Here is a 17,804-nt window from a genome sequence, read left to right as displayed (position 1 = left end):
CAGAACAAACTGTTGCCTCTCACCATAGCAATAGCTATCTAAGATAGCTAGCTAGATATTAGCCATCATATTGTTAGCTTTTGTTTCAGCACCCTGCTTGCCCGATCTGTCTCTCCTTTTCCCGAGAACAGGCTCTATGCATTATATCGCCTCCAACATTCTAATTTACTTCCTACCAGGTTGATGACTTCCGGAGCGATTTCCGCTATTGTTTTTATCATTAGATTACTAGCTAGCTAACTGTTGTCGATGCATTTCTGACTGAAATAGTTCGCAATGACTAAGTTTTAATTACAGCCCCGCGAAGGAGGTGCTAATGAACATTGTTCAGTGCCTCTGTGTTCAGTTTCTTCCAAATGTAATGGTATTGTGAGCTTCCATAGTTTCCCGGTCGATGTAGAGCTCAGAAAAAGGTGGTTGTTGGCAGTACGTCGTGACAACTTTACTGTCACCAAACACACAAAGGTGTGTAGTACACATTTCGTCGAGAGTGACTTTGTTGAGGGAAAAATTGGGGGGGCGACAATACCTAAAAAGAGGTGTTGTTCCTACAGTCTTGGCGTGGAACTGGCACATTCAACAGAGACCTGGTGTTTGGGAAAGAAGACTGAAACCTCCTGCTCCGACTGGAGGAGGATGAAGAACAAGGTGCGCTGCCTAAGGACTGTGCCGTATCTGATCCGGTCCAGACACATGATTACTGTGCAGTCCCTGAACCTGCAGCCCTGGACATGGCCCTAATGGCAAACCATGAGTACGTAAGAGAAATTGAGGAGCTTCGAGCAAAGCTGGAGAAACTGACCACCCAAACTGACCAACACAGCGATTTGCTGGTTCTGACGAGGATATACGTTTTTACACAAGGTACAGTAATGATTTATTATTATCCCGCATTACTATTGTTTATTATTTACTATTAATTATTATTATCCCAAAGTCCATCTTACCTTTAAGAACATGTTCATTGTTATTTAAAACTAGGTTACCATATCTTAGCATAAGTAGGCACATTGAATGTATATTGCTTGGGCCAGTTGCTGCGGGGGGGTGCAGAGCTTTTGGCCGCGGTTGGGGTACCAAACACTGCATCAACATATCTTTACCAAATATCCTGTTAAAACCTATTAGGGATCCGATCCCGTTACCAGGATCAAAATCGACAACATCCGGTGAAGTTGGAGCGCGCCAAATTCAAATGACAAAATAGTCATATTAAACATTCATGAACATACAAGTGTCCTACATCATTTAAAAGCGTAACTTCTTGTTAATCCAACCGCGTTGTCAGATTTCAAAAAGGCTTTACGGCGAAAGCATACCATGCGATTATCTGAGGACAGCGCCCCACATCAAAATACTTTTTCAAACCAGCACAGGCGTCACAAAAATCACAAATAGCGATAAAATAAATTACTTACCTTTGAAGATCTTCCTCTGTTTGCAGTCCCAAGGGTCCCAGCTACACAATGCATTGTAGTTTTGTTCGATAAAGTCCATCTTTATATCCAAAAAATTCTGTTTAATTGGCGCCTTTGATTTCAGTAATCCACTCGATCAACATGCATACAAACAAATCCAAAAAGTTACCGGTAAAGTTTGTCCAAACAAGTCAATCGATGTTTCTAATTAATCCTCAGGTACTCTAATATCTAAATAAATCATACAATTTAAGACGGAGAATAGTATGTTCAATAGGGAAGATAAATAACGAAGAGCGCACACCTCATTCATGCGTGCAACAAGACTACTTTTCTAATGAGAGACACCTTGGAAAAACTACAACTATTTGTTTGTTTTTCAAAAAACAAGCCTGAAACCCTTCCTAAAGACTGTTGACATCTAGTGGAAGCCATAGGAACTGCAATCTGGGTCCTTTTTATTTGTATATCCCATAGACTAGCATTGAAATGGCCTGTGACCTCAAAAAAAAAAATTCCGGATCGCTTTTCCTCTGATTTTTGCCTACCATATCAGTTCCGTTATACTCACAGACATTATTTTAACAGTTTTAGAAACTTCAGCGTGTTTTCTATCCAATGCTACCAATTATATGCATATCCTAGCTTCTGGGCCTGAGTAACGGGCAGTTTACTTTGGGCACGGCATTCATCCAAACTTCCGAACACTGCCCCCTAGCCCTAAGAGGTTTTTTAAGTGGGCAATTCTAAATTGGGATTGGGACCCATCATTATCTATCTATCTATTGATAAGATTAAACGTTGACACTGTCTCCAACACATTTTGACCATGATGACAGTGTCCCACAGGAGATGTTTAACAAGGTCCCTTGTAGCTATCTATAACCTTCCCTACTCTCATGCAGTGTGGCTTTTCACTCTTCCTCATGGACCTGTGACAGGCAGCCCTCACGGTGATCTCCCCTGTCAATGTATCTTTGTTAGATACTGTGTAGAAGACATGAATAACAATTATTTTTAGCTAATAAGAATAACTTAACCAAGCTAACGAAAATACACACACTCAGGTAGATTCTGTCAACATTACATACTGTGTCCTCAACAGTCAGGGTAGGGCAGCACCTTAAAACATTCCAATGTTATAGTTTTGTGACTATCTCACGCATATTCATTGATTGCAAATGGGAACAATGGGAGAGATGGACAAATGCTGATTTCAAAACAAAATGGACTACATTCTCATTCATATTATCAAGACATGAGGTGGGTATCAAAAAAGTTTTAAAGAAATGGCTTGCCTTAAATTTGAACCTTGAATATATCTTTAGTATAATCAGTGGCAATTTTAGCATGTAAATCTTGGTGGGGCAAACTCAAAAAATTGTTTTTAGATGCATGCCAACAAAGCCACTACACAACACTAAACAATGCATTAATTGCACCATAACGTTGACAAACGGTGCCCACAAACTGTTAGGACCTACATAAAGCTGTCCCAACAGCAGAATCACAACAGCAGTCCCAGCACCTTACCACTGCTACACCTGCTATCAGCGGAGCCTTGTCTGGCAGCGAAACAGTTAATTCAGCCCCATTTACTGCCTTTTAAAAAAACATAGCTGATATGGCTGTCTTGCTTCAGCAAATTTGGTTTCTACTGACAATTGAGATGTACAAACTATGGCATAAGGGGACGACGAGCGGATAAGAGGCAATCCGAGTTCCCAGTTGTCTTGAACTCACTGTAGTCTGAGATTTCCCAGTTCAGAGTTTCCAGCTGTTTTGAACGTGGCAGAAGGCATGCTGGATTGACAGCATGGCCAATGTATTCAAACTTTTCTGGCCCATGGCGTTACCACCTTTTTCGTGATATCCAATTGGTAGTTACAATCTTGTCTTATCGCTGGAACGCCCCTACGGACTCGGTGAAGGTCGAGAGCCAAGCCGCGCTGCTTCTTGACACACTACTCGCTTAACCAGGAACCCAGCCGCTCCAATGTTTCGGAGGAACAAAGTCGACCGACTGGCCCTCCACAAGGAGTCGCTCGAGCACAATGAGACAAGGACATCCCGGCCGGATAACCCCTCCCCTAACCCGGACGACACTGGGCCAATTGTGTGCCGTCCCATGGGTCTCCGTGTCACGGCCGGCTGTGACACATCCTGGGATCGAACCCGGGCCTGCAGTGGCACCCTAACACTCATTGTTGAATTTATGATTTCCAACTTGTTGTGTAATGTTTACGGCCGATGAGCACCGATATGTTTTATCTATAATTTCTCTTCATTTGACAAGGATTGAAAAATATTTGCCAGTAGATTGCCGACTTGATGCATGATGATGACTGCTTGTCTAACTTGCTAGCTAATATTTTGAAAGTATGATGTTCCATGATCAGTCCAATCAAAGCTACGGTAGATATGACGTGATTTGACGTCATTTTATCTGTGGCCAATGATCTTGAGCCTTCTTGGATGGGCACTTCCAATGTAAATCTATGGCAGCCTCAAGGGGCTTTAATTTTCGAGCTCTACCCATAGACTTTGCGGTGACTTAGTGTATCCATGAGTGACAGAACACTGAGACAATCATGGTGCAACTAGAGAACATTACCAACCCCTATGCTCCGTATTTTCCGCTGGCTGCCCCACCACCACAGAAAACATTGAGCTAGGCTGAAACACCTGCATGTTGGAGCTGCCTTACTCAAGAAAACAAAAAAGAGACTATGTTTGTTTGTGGCTTTATTAACTCAATTATTATTATTATAAATGTTTTTACATTATTGGCAAACTGATATGTGACATGTATTAATGCCAAAATAACATGCAAAACAGTAAAAAAAAACATATTTATATATATTTTTTGCCAAACAGGTGGGGCTCAAAACAGGGGTGGCTCTGCCCTGAATGATGCGTCGCCACTGAGTATAATAGCCTATACAGTCAACTCAAAATGTGGTATTCTGTTCTTTTGAAATAGCCTCCGTTTTCTGTATCATAATGAGATGAAATAAAACGACATAGACCAAATGGATTTTGTGGCGTTGTCCTATATTCAATTTACTTATTAGACTGTTAAAATGTAGCGGAAAATGCAGTAATTTTATATAAACATTGGATTCCTTTTGTTCCGAAATTTCATGAAAACATCTGAAAATGTCATTTTCCGTTGAGAGGCCTACCCATGTGACTCTTCTCACTCAGAAAGCCTGCTCACTAATGTAAATACCAAAGCTGATAATTATGACTTGATTGAATTGGAATGATGTGAATCATGATAAATATGATGAAGGTGAGAGCCCAGTATAGCCCAACCCTTTAATCATAGGCTATTGTTACTTTGTGTCTCTAAAATCACAATGTTTCCATTTCTATAGTGATGTGACAAAGAGTCTGTGTTAACTGAAATGTCATTTTTACCAGATCCATTAGGTCATATAAAGAACACCTATGCATGATTTAATGAAAAGCAGAAAACAGACACAACATTATTTCACGTTCTTTAATAAAAGACTCCTAAACACAAACAGGCAATAGGTTAAACAGCTGGCTTCACATTTTCCCTGCCAAATAGGCCTTCAAGGAAACTCAATGTATCTCACCGAAGTTGATTGCGCGAGGGGGTCTGTGTGCTGCGTAGTACCTTAGCTCGCCAAAAAGACACATAAGCGCGTGCGTGCGTGTATAAGTGTGTGTGTGTGTGCATGTGTATACACTTGTGTGTGTGTAGTTTTGGTGAGATGTGTTGTTATTGTACGTGGTCCATTTGTCTTGCTTCAGCTTACCCTGGTCACACCTCACCACTGGCCTACAAACCTCCATGGCAGTATACTCATCTTGGTTACCAAAGCATGTAAGTCACTTGTGATCGATACAGCCGGCAGGCTGAGTGTGGCTCCGTGGTCACAGGGATCTGAGAGTTTGTCTGAGGTTGACAGACATCGGTGTGTGTTACTATGCTCCTCAGATAAGTAAACTGAAAACTGGGAGAGCCATGTGTGCAAACAAATACTTGAGTCATTCATGCTCTCTCTCTTTTTCTGTCTGTCTGTCTATACAGGAACCAACAGGGAGATCATTGAACCGTCCCTCTGCCTCACACTTCAAAAGACAACCATAAAAACACCAGAGTTTACACCTCAGTCCGCTACTCCCCTTGGTCACGATTCTAAGGGTAAGGAATGAGATGGAATCTTATCTGTCAGCACATGCTTTGAGCTTTTGTTTTTGTTAAGCGCTTCAGTGTCAGGCTTGCTTGGCAGTGTCCCCGTTTGATGACATCACTGTGAAGATGGATGAGTGTTTGGCCGCGGTCCACAGCTAAGGCGAGGCCGACGCAACAACCATGGTTGTTAGCCACATCATCCACTGTGTCGTCGACCGTGTACGACTGTGTCGTCAACTGACAAATTTCTATAACATATGATGTGGTTAGCTAATACAAAAAATGCCTATCCAACTGCACACATACATTAGACACATGACATGGGAGTGAGCCACATCAATGATATTTAGTTAATCAGTGTCAGGGAGAGAGGAAACCCAGCAAGACTGTGGCCTTCAAGGACTGTAGACTAGCAGATGAGTGCAAGAATAAATACAAGTATTAGAGCTCCTATTGTAGGCCATGGGCTACTTTTGTAAATGGAAGAGTTTCATTAAACCACACCATTCAATCCTATAGTGCATTAGGACAGCGATGATTAGGAAGCAGATATGAGAATCAGGAAATAAAGTACCTAAACATCTCTGACCAATCAGACGAATGCCTCGGAAACATTAGTATTCTCTGACATTAGAATGTTCTGAGCAGAATGTTCCACAATCGTCAGTAGGCTAGACATAGTGGAATGCTGGTGTCTTCCACAGACATTCTTCCACACTGACCTGTATGAGAGAGAGTGGACATTCTGGAAGGTCCTGGAACTGACCAGGTCAAGGGTCAGGGAGTTGGAGGGTCACAGCTACTGAGCTACAGGATCTGATGACCTGGAGAATTCAACTTCAATCCACCATTTATGCTCAAAAGACCCTTGGTCAGAGATGTTTAGGTACTTTATTCCCTGATTCTCATATCTGTTTCCTTACCATCTCTGTCCTAATGCACTATAGGATTGAATGGTGTGGTTTAATGAAACTCTTCCATCACCTATTACGTTTAGTATGGTTACATAAGGCAGAAGGATACTTAGGACAACAACGAAAGTAGGGTGGTTGGTCGGGGTGGATGGGTGGGTGTATAATGCTTACATCTAGCAACCCAAAGGCTGTGCATTCGAATTTCATCAAGGACAACTTTAGCTTTTAGCTAATTAGCAACTTTGCAAGTACTTATTACTTTTTAGCAACTTTGCAACTACTTAGCATGTTAGCAAACCCTTCCTCTAACCTTTTAACCTAACTCCTGGCCTTAACCCTACCTTAACCCCTAGCCTAGCTAACGTTAGCCACCTAGCTAACATTAGCCACAACAAATTGGAATTTGCAACATATATGTTTTGCATTGGTAAGATATTGTACTAATTGCTATTCGTAACATATTGGACGATTTGCAATTTGTAACATATACCAATTGTCATTGGTAACATATCATACAAAATGATTGATGGAAATCCACAAAGTAATACATACCATACAAAATGATTGATGGACATCCACAAAGTAATACATACCATAGAAAATGTAACATATTATACTAATTTCAGTTGAAGGCATTCAGTTGTACAACTGACTAGGTATGCCCCTTTTCCTTTCCATTCCTTTCCTAATTGGAGTGTCCCGGATTTACATTTACGATGTTATGTCTACCCCTGAGTCCAGGCTGAGAATTCAAGGGACTTCAGCATATTGTACTGGATACACCCACCTGGTGTCAGTATAGTGCTCTTTACAGGGTCAATCACTACATCAGCGTTGAGAGAGGGAAAGAGAGAAAGACAGGGCGAGAGACCAGAGGGACATATATATTTCCGCTATTTAAAGTAACTGTCCAGTGAAAATCTCACTTTTAAAAGTTAATATTCTGTTAACTCATATCCAAATAATGTTGTTGACTGATCCTGTAGTCGTGTGTGTGTGTGTGTGTGTGTGTGTGTGTGTGTGTGCGAGTGTGTGTACGTGCGTGTGTGTGTGTGTATTGTCATGGCCGGCAGACTCAAGTAGCAGCACAGTGCAGATGGACATATGGTACATACTGGTAGGGAAGATTTATAAAGCTACAGATGTCTGGTCCAGAAGATTGACTCTTGAATAACAAACCTTTTTTACCTCTACACATTCAGCAATTCCTCTAATCTCGCTCACTCACTCACTCACTCACTCACTCACTCACTCACTCACTCACTCACTCACTCACTCACTCACTCACTCACTCACTCACTCACTCACTCACTCACTCACTCACTCACTCACTCACTCACTCACTCAGCCATCAGCTTCAGCACGTAGGTCTTCCTGACGTTAGTACTGTATGTATCACTACACCACATTAGGATAGAGGTGCGACTAACCTCCAGGTGATGTAAGTCTAATGATCCAAGTCTAAAAGGTTTTTGGTGGAAGAAAAAAAATAGTGCTCAAGAATTCCTTGAAAGAAAAGCACAGTGAAGGAAGGAACAAGAGGGGCTTTGGTAGGTTTACAAGTGAATGGTGTCGCTTTTATCATATAGAAGAGTGTGTGTGTGTGTGTGTGTGTGTGTGTGTGTGTAACAGGGTGAAAAAGTGACAGGTTCTTTAGTGTGAAGTAGAGGCAGACAACAAACTGTTTTCAAACATTTAATATATGAATTAATGGTTTCACAAGTTCACCTTTTCAGCGTGGCCTAACTCTCTGGCCCGGGAACACATTCACAAACCATGCAACCACCATACCTCTGGACTGCATCACCACCACTGGGCAGCCGCCTAGACCAGGGTTTAAATATATGCCAGGTGTTCGATTTATTTGTTCATTTTCCAATGACAATGCTTGATGAATTAACAGGAGCAATGAGTCACACCTTTGAAACTGTGACGGGTGTGTGTGTGTATAGGTGTGTGTGTGTGCATACATGTGTGTGGTTGTAAGCTCTCCAGACCACCGTCACAATGAGTCATTGGGGGGTTAGAGGTGCGGTGAGAGGGTTTTAGGGTGGTGGTCTAGCTAGCTACATGTATGTTCCATTTTTGTTCCATAAATAAACGTCTGCTCCTTGCTGAGCCTGACTCAGTGAAGCCATACAGCTTCTAATGGTTTGCCATGGCCGGTGGTCTGACGCTCTCCGTCCATTAACCACTTCTTCCGCTCGCAGACCCTCAAACATATATGCATATGAAAGACACACAAAACAGACAAAAAACGCTGCACATTTAGGCCACACGAACACACACTGCACAGATGTTTGTCTGTTTCCTTGGAGCCTCCATGTGGCCCGGAACCTCTGTGTGGCCCGGAACCAGCCTGAATAACAAGCAGAAGATCCTCAAAATCAGAGGTGATTATGTCTCCGCTGGCCTCCCATCTGCACAGGGGAACACACACACAGCTAACCAGGACAAAGGGCCCATTCACACACACACACACACACACCTATACACATTTATACACACACCTTCACATCTATACATACAGACGCACAGACACAAGCGCAAAACACACAGTGCGGGAAAGACTGCACAAAACACTCCAGTGCATAGACAGAGACAAGTCATACATTCACACATTGTGGAGATGTACTGTACATTTTGAGACAGAAATACAAACATTAGACAGACGTGGTTACTTGGCACAGTATGTTCATGGTCATGGAAGGAACTGGAGGAATATTTGTTTAATCTGTGTGAGAACCATATTCAGACCTGCGGGACCCATGTCCTGCGGTCTACAGTACCGTCTGTCCGCTTAACCATGTGTGTCTGTCTTAATATGTGTTCCGTTAAACGACCATGCTTTTTGTAGCAACAGCAGCCTAAACAGACACACGGAGGGGTTGGTATGAAAGTGAGGGTGGTAGAATGAGGGGGATGGGGGTGACGGTCCAAGATGAGGTGAAGCGTTGAACAGCGGTGTGATTTACCTCTTGTGCGGATATGAAACATCGTTAGAAGATAGTTCAACTAGAGATGGACTCAATCCCACCCCTATTCTCCCTCAATTGAGATTTCCAATTGTTAGGGAGATTGTTGCGGTGTTGTACTGAAAAGGCAGAAAATATGCTCCCAGTGCAATTACTGGTCATAAAGAAAGGAATTAAATACACATCAACATATTTAGGTAATACAATCTCAATTACCATAAATATACACACTTTCAATAATAGTATAGAAGCCTACATTAAGCAGAAATATACCGGGGTACACATTTTTATCCCCCTTTGTACTACCCTGCTGGAAAAACCAGCATAGACCAGCATACTGTCACGTTCGTCGTAAGGATGGGACCAAAACGCAGCGGGAATGTTTATACTCATCTTCTTTATTTCGAAGAAAACCAAAATAAACACTTAATCAAAAAACAACGACGAGAAACAGTCCTGTAAGGCACACAGCTACACATGGAACAACTACCCACAAAAACCCATGGAAAAACACCCCTACTAAATAGGACCTTCAATTAGAGGCAAGGAGGAACAGCTGTCTCCAATTGAAGGTCAACCCAATAAACTAAACATAGAAATAGAAAAACTAGAACGAACATAGAAATATACTAACATAAAACATTAACCAAAATACCCCGAAACACATAAAACAAACACCCCCTGCCACGTCCTGACCAAACTACAATAACAAATAACCCCTTTACTGGTCAGGACGTGACACATACATTTCAAGCTGGTCAGTGCTGGTCTGATGCTGGTTAAGCTGTTCTGACCAGTGTGGTCTAGCACAGGGGTTCTTCAACTTTTTCAGCCTGGGACCCAAATGAGAAAGTCTGTGTTTTCCTGGGACCCAAGCTTAGGAAAATATGCAACTATACGTAAATATTGGTAAATTTCATTGCCCTTATGCCTAAAACAAATGCAGTATAGACAAATAACAATGAAATGAAATAGCCATGTAAATAGCTAGTCATGTTTATTTCCCCCATTAAAAACTCTGACACATCTGTCTAGGTTGGAACTGTTGCTGTTAAAATTCAATAAATCATTTTCATTCTGAACTGGAACAAATTGATTGATCACATCACACAGATGCATAACAGAACAGACACGCAGGCTTTTTGATAGTGCATCCCTAAGTAATAGTACAGATGAAGATGAAAAATGTTCAGGCCTACTGTACATCTAACTGTAGAAATTACTGGCGAAAGAAAGTCTAGGTTGGAGCTGTTGCTGTTAAAATACAAGTCATAATTTTTTATTCTGAACTGGAATTAACTGATTGATCCAGGCTGTATCACATCTGGCCGTGATTGGGAGTCCCATTGGGCGGCGCACAATTATCAATTATCAAACAATGTTTGGCCGGGGTAGGGCGTCATTGTAAATAATGATTTGTTCTTAACTGACTTGCCTAGTTAAATAAAGGTTCAATTTAAATAAAACAAATATTTCAAAAAACAATCACACGGATGTAGAGCAGAAAACACACACAGTCCTAATGAGAGGTGTGTGGCTGGTTAAAGATTTCAACAAGCATGTCTATTCTGGGATCAGTTTCTGACAGCGCAACACTAAGGTCATGCTCAGCATTGAAACTGTTTCTATACTTGTTTTTTAAGTAATCTAGAGTTGAGAACCCTGACTGACATAGGTATGTGGTGCCAAACTGGATCAGAACATCTACTGCTTTCTCAGTCAGGCAGGAGACCGCTTCCTGCTGTAGATGAGCAACCCAGAACTGTGTGTGTTTGCCTCAAAAAGTTTATTGTTTCAATCAGTTTATTCCAGTTCAGAATAAAAATTATGACTTGTATTTTAACAGCAACAGTTCCAACCTAGACTAGTTTTCAACAATAATTTCTACAGTAAGATGTACGGTAGGCCTGATCATTTTTCATCTTCATCTGTACTATTACTTAGGGATGCACTATCAGTAGCTAGCTAACTTGCTTTGGCTAACGTTAGCTATTAGCTGTGTACAAGGCCAGGGGATTTTTTGAAAGAGAAACTCACATATACTACTATGAGATAGTACTCCCTTATTTCTGCTCATCATCACCTTTTTATAAAATGACAACAATGCCTTGCTAGCTGACTTACTTTTCCACTGTCAGAGCCTTCTGCCCTGTTCTGAAAGAATTCCCTGGGTATACCGTCATGCTGTGGATGTTTGGTCAGGACGTGTCGTAATATGAATTTGTTAGTTTTGATTGACTCATTACTAAGCACTTCCCCGCACAAAACACATTGAGGGAGCTCCTCGTTAATTCTCAGAGTTTATATGAAAGAGAGAAACTCATCGGTGTATTGGCTTTTCATGACGATTGAGCTCAGTCAGAACTCGTTGCCAGTGTTGCCAACTCCTCAGTAAGGAAAGTAGCTATTGGCTGTCCTAAAAGTTGCTGGAAGTCGCTAAATGACATCATCACCTAATTTGCATAATGTGCTATGTGCATGTAATTGAGATGGACGCTGTAGGAGAGAGGAATAACATCATGGGAGAGACAAAATGTGAGTAAAAAACACCCTAAATATGTTTAGAGCTACAAATTAGCAAGCTGCAGAGTGTGGCTCACACAGCGAATAAGAACCAAATCTTTCAGGCCATACTCCTCCTTCAGCACTTTATGGACTCCATTGTTAATCCCCATCATAACAGAGGCATTGTCAGTCCCTATCCCCAGGAGTTTCTCTTTTTTAAGACAACACTTCTCGAGGAAAGCCACAACAGCACGGGCTATAGATTTGGCATCTCCTCCCTCCAACTCAACACGCCCCAGAAATGTTGATACAATTGTCTGCTTGGTGTCACTAAAGTACTTAGGTGTCACTAAAGTACCTTATCACAACCCCCAGGTACTTAGAAACACTTACATCCGTGGACTCATCGAGGAGGCTGAAATGCTGGTCACCCACATCTGTGACCAACTTTTTCAGAAAGTATGGTGCTAGAACACCATTAGTCATTTCTGTGCACTTTGTCCTGTGCATTTTGAAGTGGGTATCAGAAGTGGAGTCTGAGAAAGCAGCTCTACATGCTTCTCCAATGTGATCACATGCCAGCATGGAACAGTGTTCAGCGATAGCTAATGCTATGGTGGCCTCAGCCTTTTTTGCAGAGTCAATTTTTTAAACCATAAATGGCAGCTTGTTTTGGGTGGAACTGTTATAAGGCTTTGCCTTTTGAGTATGTTTTTGAGTTGTCATGTGTTTTTTTACACCAATAAACGGCTTCAACCAGCCTTTGAATTCAGGGTTTGATTACCACTCCTTTCTGTATTTTTGAGTGTACAGTTTAGACTGAGACATGATCAGCTAGCCAGCTAAACATCTTCAATAAAAGTCCAGAAAAAAAGATCTGGTAAACCGCGAAGCACACGGGCATCTCCCTCTCTCACTCGCGCAGCTGCCAAACTGAGCAGAGACCGCTGCTAAGCAGAGAGCGCACTGAACAGAGACCGCAGTTGCACTTGGCCAAATCAATTCATTAAATAATTATACATTTACTCTGACACGTCGCAACCCACCATTAGTGGGTCGTGACCCATACTTTAAGAAAAGCTGGTCTAGCTGGTTATGCTGGCTGACCAGCGTGGTTTATCTGGTTATGATGTTTAAACAGCATGGTCTAGCTGCTTATGCTGACTGACTAGCTGGTCAAACTGGTGATGCTGGTGAGCAGCTCATGCTGGTATGCTGGTGATACTGGTATGCTGCTAACCAAGCTGGTCTAGCTGGTCTGACCAGCATAGTCTATCTGGCAAAACCACGCTCATCATTATCATATTTCCCAGCATGCTGTATTGCAGTTCGATTTTAAAAATGGTATGCTTCGATATCAGTGTTTTTGCATGTACATTGATTGATTAATTAATCTTATGCTACACAAAGGCAGTGATTGGGGACATTGCCCTGTGTAGGGTGCTGTCTTTCGGATGGGACGTTAAACAGGTGTCCTGACTCTCTGAGGTCATTAAAGATCCCATTGCACTTATCGTAAGAGTAGGGGTGTTAACCCTGGTGTTCTGGCTAAATTCCCAATCTGGCCTTCATACCATCATGGTCACCTAATCATCCCCAGCTTCCAATTGGCTCATTAATCCCCCTTCCTCTCCCCGTCACTATTCCCCAGGTCGTTGCTGTAAATGACAATTTGTTCTCACTCGATTTACCTGGTAAAATAAGGGTACATTTTTCTAAACTATTCCAATCTGTTACTTGGATTTATTGCACCCATTACTGAAATGGTTGTTCCAGTTTAAATAGTTTAGGTAGTCTCGTTTATTAATCTTTCTAACCAGTCATTCTAAATACAGATTGTGGGTGAAGAAAAATTCTAATTGTTGTATATCATCTCTCTGGCTGGATTAGGGATTAAACATCACAAACCAGGATAATGTGATTCGCAGACCTAATATAAGGGAAAAACTAGGCACTCAAAGGCTTTATGATATACAGTGCCTTCAGCAATTATTCACACCCCTTGACTTTTTCCACATTTTGTTGTGTTACAGCCTGAATTTAAAATGGATTAAATGTATATATTTTGTCAATGGTCTACAAGCAATACCCCACAATGTCAAAGTAAAATGATGTTGTTTGAATGAATTACAAATGAAAAGCTGAAAGGTCTTGTTTCAATAAAAAAGTATTCAACCCCTTTGTTATGGCAAACCTAAATAAATGCAGTCACATAATAAATTGTATGGACTCACTCTGTGTGCAATAATAGTGTTAATCATGATTTTTGAATGACTACCTCATCTCTGTACCCCACATGTACAATTATCTGTAAGGTCCCTCAGTTGAGCAGTGAATTACAAATACACATTCAACCACAAAGACCAGGGAGGTTTCCCAATGCCTTGCTAAGAAGGGCACCTATTGGTAGGGCACCTATTGGTTAGGATGTGACAGTACCCCCCCCCCCAAAGGTGCAGACTCCGAATGCAAAAAAAACAAAAACAAAAGGGAGGGTAACCTGTGTCTATGGCGGCTCTGGTGCAGTACCCAGAACCTTATAATCCAGCACATCCTCCAGTGGAGGAGGCGGCTCTGGTTCGAGGCGTAACCCCCGCTCCGCCCGCTGATCCCTCTGCTTCTGTGCCACTGGACCGTAGAGCATCGCCGGAGGCACCGAGCCGCAGGCCGCCGCCGGAGGCTCCGGAACGCCTCAGGAGGCTCCGGGCCGCAGGCCGTCTCAGGAGGTTCCAGACTGGGAACTGTCGCCGGAAGCTCTGGACTGGGAATGCGCACTGGAGGCCTGATGCGTGGGGGTGGCACAGGTGATGCCAGACTAGTAACACGCACCTCAGGGCGAGTGCGGGGAGCAGGAACGGGACACCCCGGACTGGGTAGGCGCACTGGAGGCTTGATGCGTGGGGCTGGCCTAGGTGGCGCCAGACTGGTAACACGCACCTCAGGGCGAGTGCGGGCAGCAGGAACAGGGCGTACCAGGCTGGATAGACTCACTGGAGGCCGGGTACGTGGGGCAGGCACAGGATATACTGGACCGTGGAGGCGCACTGGAGGTCTCGAGCGTAGAGCTGGCACAACCCGTCCTGGCTGGATGTTTACTTTCACCCGGCAAACGCGGGGCGCGGGCACATGACGCACTGGGCTGTGAATACGCACTGGTGACACAGTGCGCAGCGCCGGCGCAGGATGTCCTGGACTGAGAAGGCGAACTGGAGACCAGGAGTGCTGACCTGGCACCACCCTTCCTGGCTGAATGCTCAACCTAGCACGGCAAATGCGGGGCGCGGGCACAGATCGCACTGGGCTGTGAATGCGCACTGGCGACACAGTGCGCATCACCGCATAACACGATGCTTGCTTCTTCACTCGCTCCCTATGGTAAGCACGGGGAGTTGGCTCAGGTCTCCACCCTGACTCTGTCAAACTCCCCGTGTGCCCCCCCCCCCACAATTTTTTTGGGGGGGTGCCTCTCGTGCTTCCGTTGTTGCCGTGCTAGTTCCTCGTAACGTTGCCGTTCTGCTCTCGCTGCCTCCACCTGCTTCCCCGGCAGACTGTTATATCTCTCCAATACCCGCTCCCAAGTCCAGTCTATCCTTTCCTCCAATTCCTCCAGCGACCAGGATGCCATCTCCTCCCGGGCACGCTGCTTAATCCAGTCCTCCTGACCACGCTGCTTGGTCCTTTGGTGGTGGGTGATTCTGTCACGGCTGTCAAAAGGAGAGGACCAAGGTGCAGCGTCTGTGTAGTTCCACATTTTATTTACTCTGTGAAACTATGCAACTGAATAGACAAAACACCAAACTGTGATGCAGAGGAGAAACAAACACTACTCAAAAAGAATCACCCACAAAACCCAGGAAGAAAAACCCCTACTTAAGTATGATATCCAATTAGAGACAACGAGGACCAGCTGCCTCTAATTGGAGATCATCCCAAACAAACCAACATAGAAATACAAAAACTAGAACCTAAGAAAATAGAAATAGAACACAAAGAATAAACCCCACTGTCACACCCTGACCTACTCTACCATAGAAAATAACAGCTTACCATGGTCACGACGTGACACGGGTAGCCATTTGATTAGCTGTTCAGGAGTCTTGAGAAGCCTTCTGGTCCTATACTTGGCATTCCGGTACCGCTTGCCATGTGGTAGCAGAGAGAACAGTCTATGACTAGGGTGGTTGGGGTCTTTGACCATTTTTAGGGTCTTCCTCTGACACCGCCTGGTATAGAGGTCCTGTATGGCAGACAGCTTGGCCCCAGTGATGTAATGGGCCGTACGTATTACCCTCTGTAGTGCCTTGCGGTCGGAGGCCGAGCAGTTGCCGTACCAGGCAGTGATGCAACCAGTCAGGATGCTCTTGATGGTGCAGCTGTAAAACCTTTTGAGGATCTGAGGACCCATGCCAAATCTTTTCAGGCTCCTGAGGGGAATAGGTTTTGTCATGCCCTCTTCACGACTGTCTTGGTGTGTGTGGACCATTCTAGTTTGTTGGTGATGTGGACACCAAGGAGCTTGAACCTCTCAACCTGCTCCACTACATGAGAATGGGGGCTTTAAAACTGTTACAGAGTTTATTGGCTGTGATAGAAAACTGAGGATACATCAACAACATTGTAGTTACTCCACAATAGTAACCTAATTGACAGAGTCAAAAGAAGGAACAGTACAGAATACAAATATTCTAAAAACATGCATCATTTGCAACAAGGCACTAAAGTAATACTGCAAAAAAAACGTGGCAAAGCAAATTACTTTTTGTCCTGAATACAAATTGTTATGTTTGGGGCTGTCACGTCCTGACCATAGAGAGCTCGTATTTTTCTATGGTAGAGTAGATCAGGGCGTGACTGGGGGGTTTTGTCTCATTTATTTATTTCTATGTTTGGTTCTATTTTCTTTTTTCTATGTTGGGGTTTTTGTCTAGTTTAAATGTTCTATGTTGTGTTCTAGGTTCTTTTTTCTATGTTGGGGTTTTTGTCTAGTTTACATTTTCTATGTTGTGTTCTATGTTCTAATTGGGGATCATATTTAAGTTTTTGTTTTTCCCACTAGTGTTTGTGGGAGATTATTTTGAGTTTATGCATGTAGCACCTCTTCATCACGGTTTGTTGTTTATAGTTTATTGTCTGTCTTGCATAGTTTCACATAGAAATAAAGTTGTGGAACGATACGCACGCTGCGCCTTAGTCTCTTTCATACGACGACCGTGACAGGGGCAAATCTAATGCAACACATTACTGAGTACCACTCTACATATTTTCAAGCATAGTCGTGGCTGCATCATGTTTTCCGTATGCTTGTAATCATTAAGGACTGGGGAGTTTTTCAGGATAATAAAGAAATGGAATGGAGCCCTGCACAAGGAAAATCCTAGAGGAAAACCTGGTTCAGTCTGCTTTCCCCAGACACTGGGAGATTAATTCACCTTTCAGCAGGACAATAACCTAAAACACAAGGCCAAATCTACACTTGAGTTGCTTAGAAAGAAGACAGTGAATGTTCCTGAGTGGCCAAGTTACAGTTTTGACTTAAATCTACTTGAAAAACTATGGCAAGACCTGAAAATGGAAAATAAAATAGCAATGATCAGCAACAAATTTGAAAGAGTTTGAAGAATTATGAAAACAATAATGAGAAAATGTTGCACAATCCAGGTGTGGAAAGCTCTTAAAGGTGTACCCAGAAAGAAGCACAGCTGTTATCGCTGCCAAAGGTGATTCTAACATGTCTTGACTCAGGGGGTTGAATACATTTTTCCTGAACATAGGGCCCTGACCAGAAAAAAACATTCTGCCTTAGTTTTAACTCATGGTCACGTTC

General features: G+C 43.0%; 1 protein-coding gene across 1 annotated transcript in view; it reads left to right on the top strand.

Moving 5' to 3' along the window:
* The first annotated feature begins 200 nt into the window (after window positions 1–200).
* Window positions 201–17,804, top strand: part of LOC106586699 (collagen alpha-1(VIII) chain) — a 95,225-nt gene continuing 77,621 nt past the window's right edge. Inside the window, exons 1-2 of the mRNA XM_014174246.2 lie at window positions 201–864; window positions 5,482–5,595. The gene's annotated coding sequence lies outside the window, so the exon portion shown is untranslated. The remainder of the gene's footprint in view (window positions 865–5,481; window positions 5,596–17,804) is intronic.

Source organism: Salmo salar, chromosome ssa25 (assembly GCF_905237065.1).
Source record: "Salmo salar chromosome ssa25, Ssal_v3.1, whole genome shotgun sequence".
In the NCBI taxonomy this organism is placed as follows: Eukaryota; Metazoa; Chordata; class Actinopteri; order Salmoniformes; family Salmonidae; genus Salmo; species Salmo salar.
Note: the sequence above shows the minus strand (reverse complement) of the source record. Positions and strands in the feature narration are given on the sequence as shown.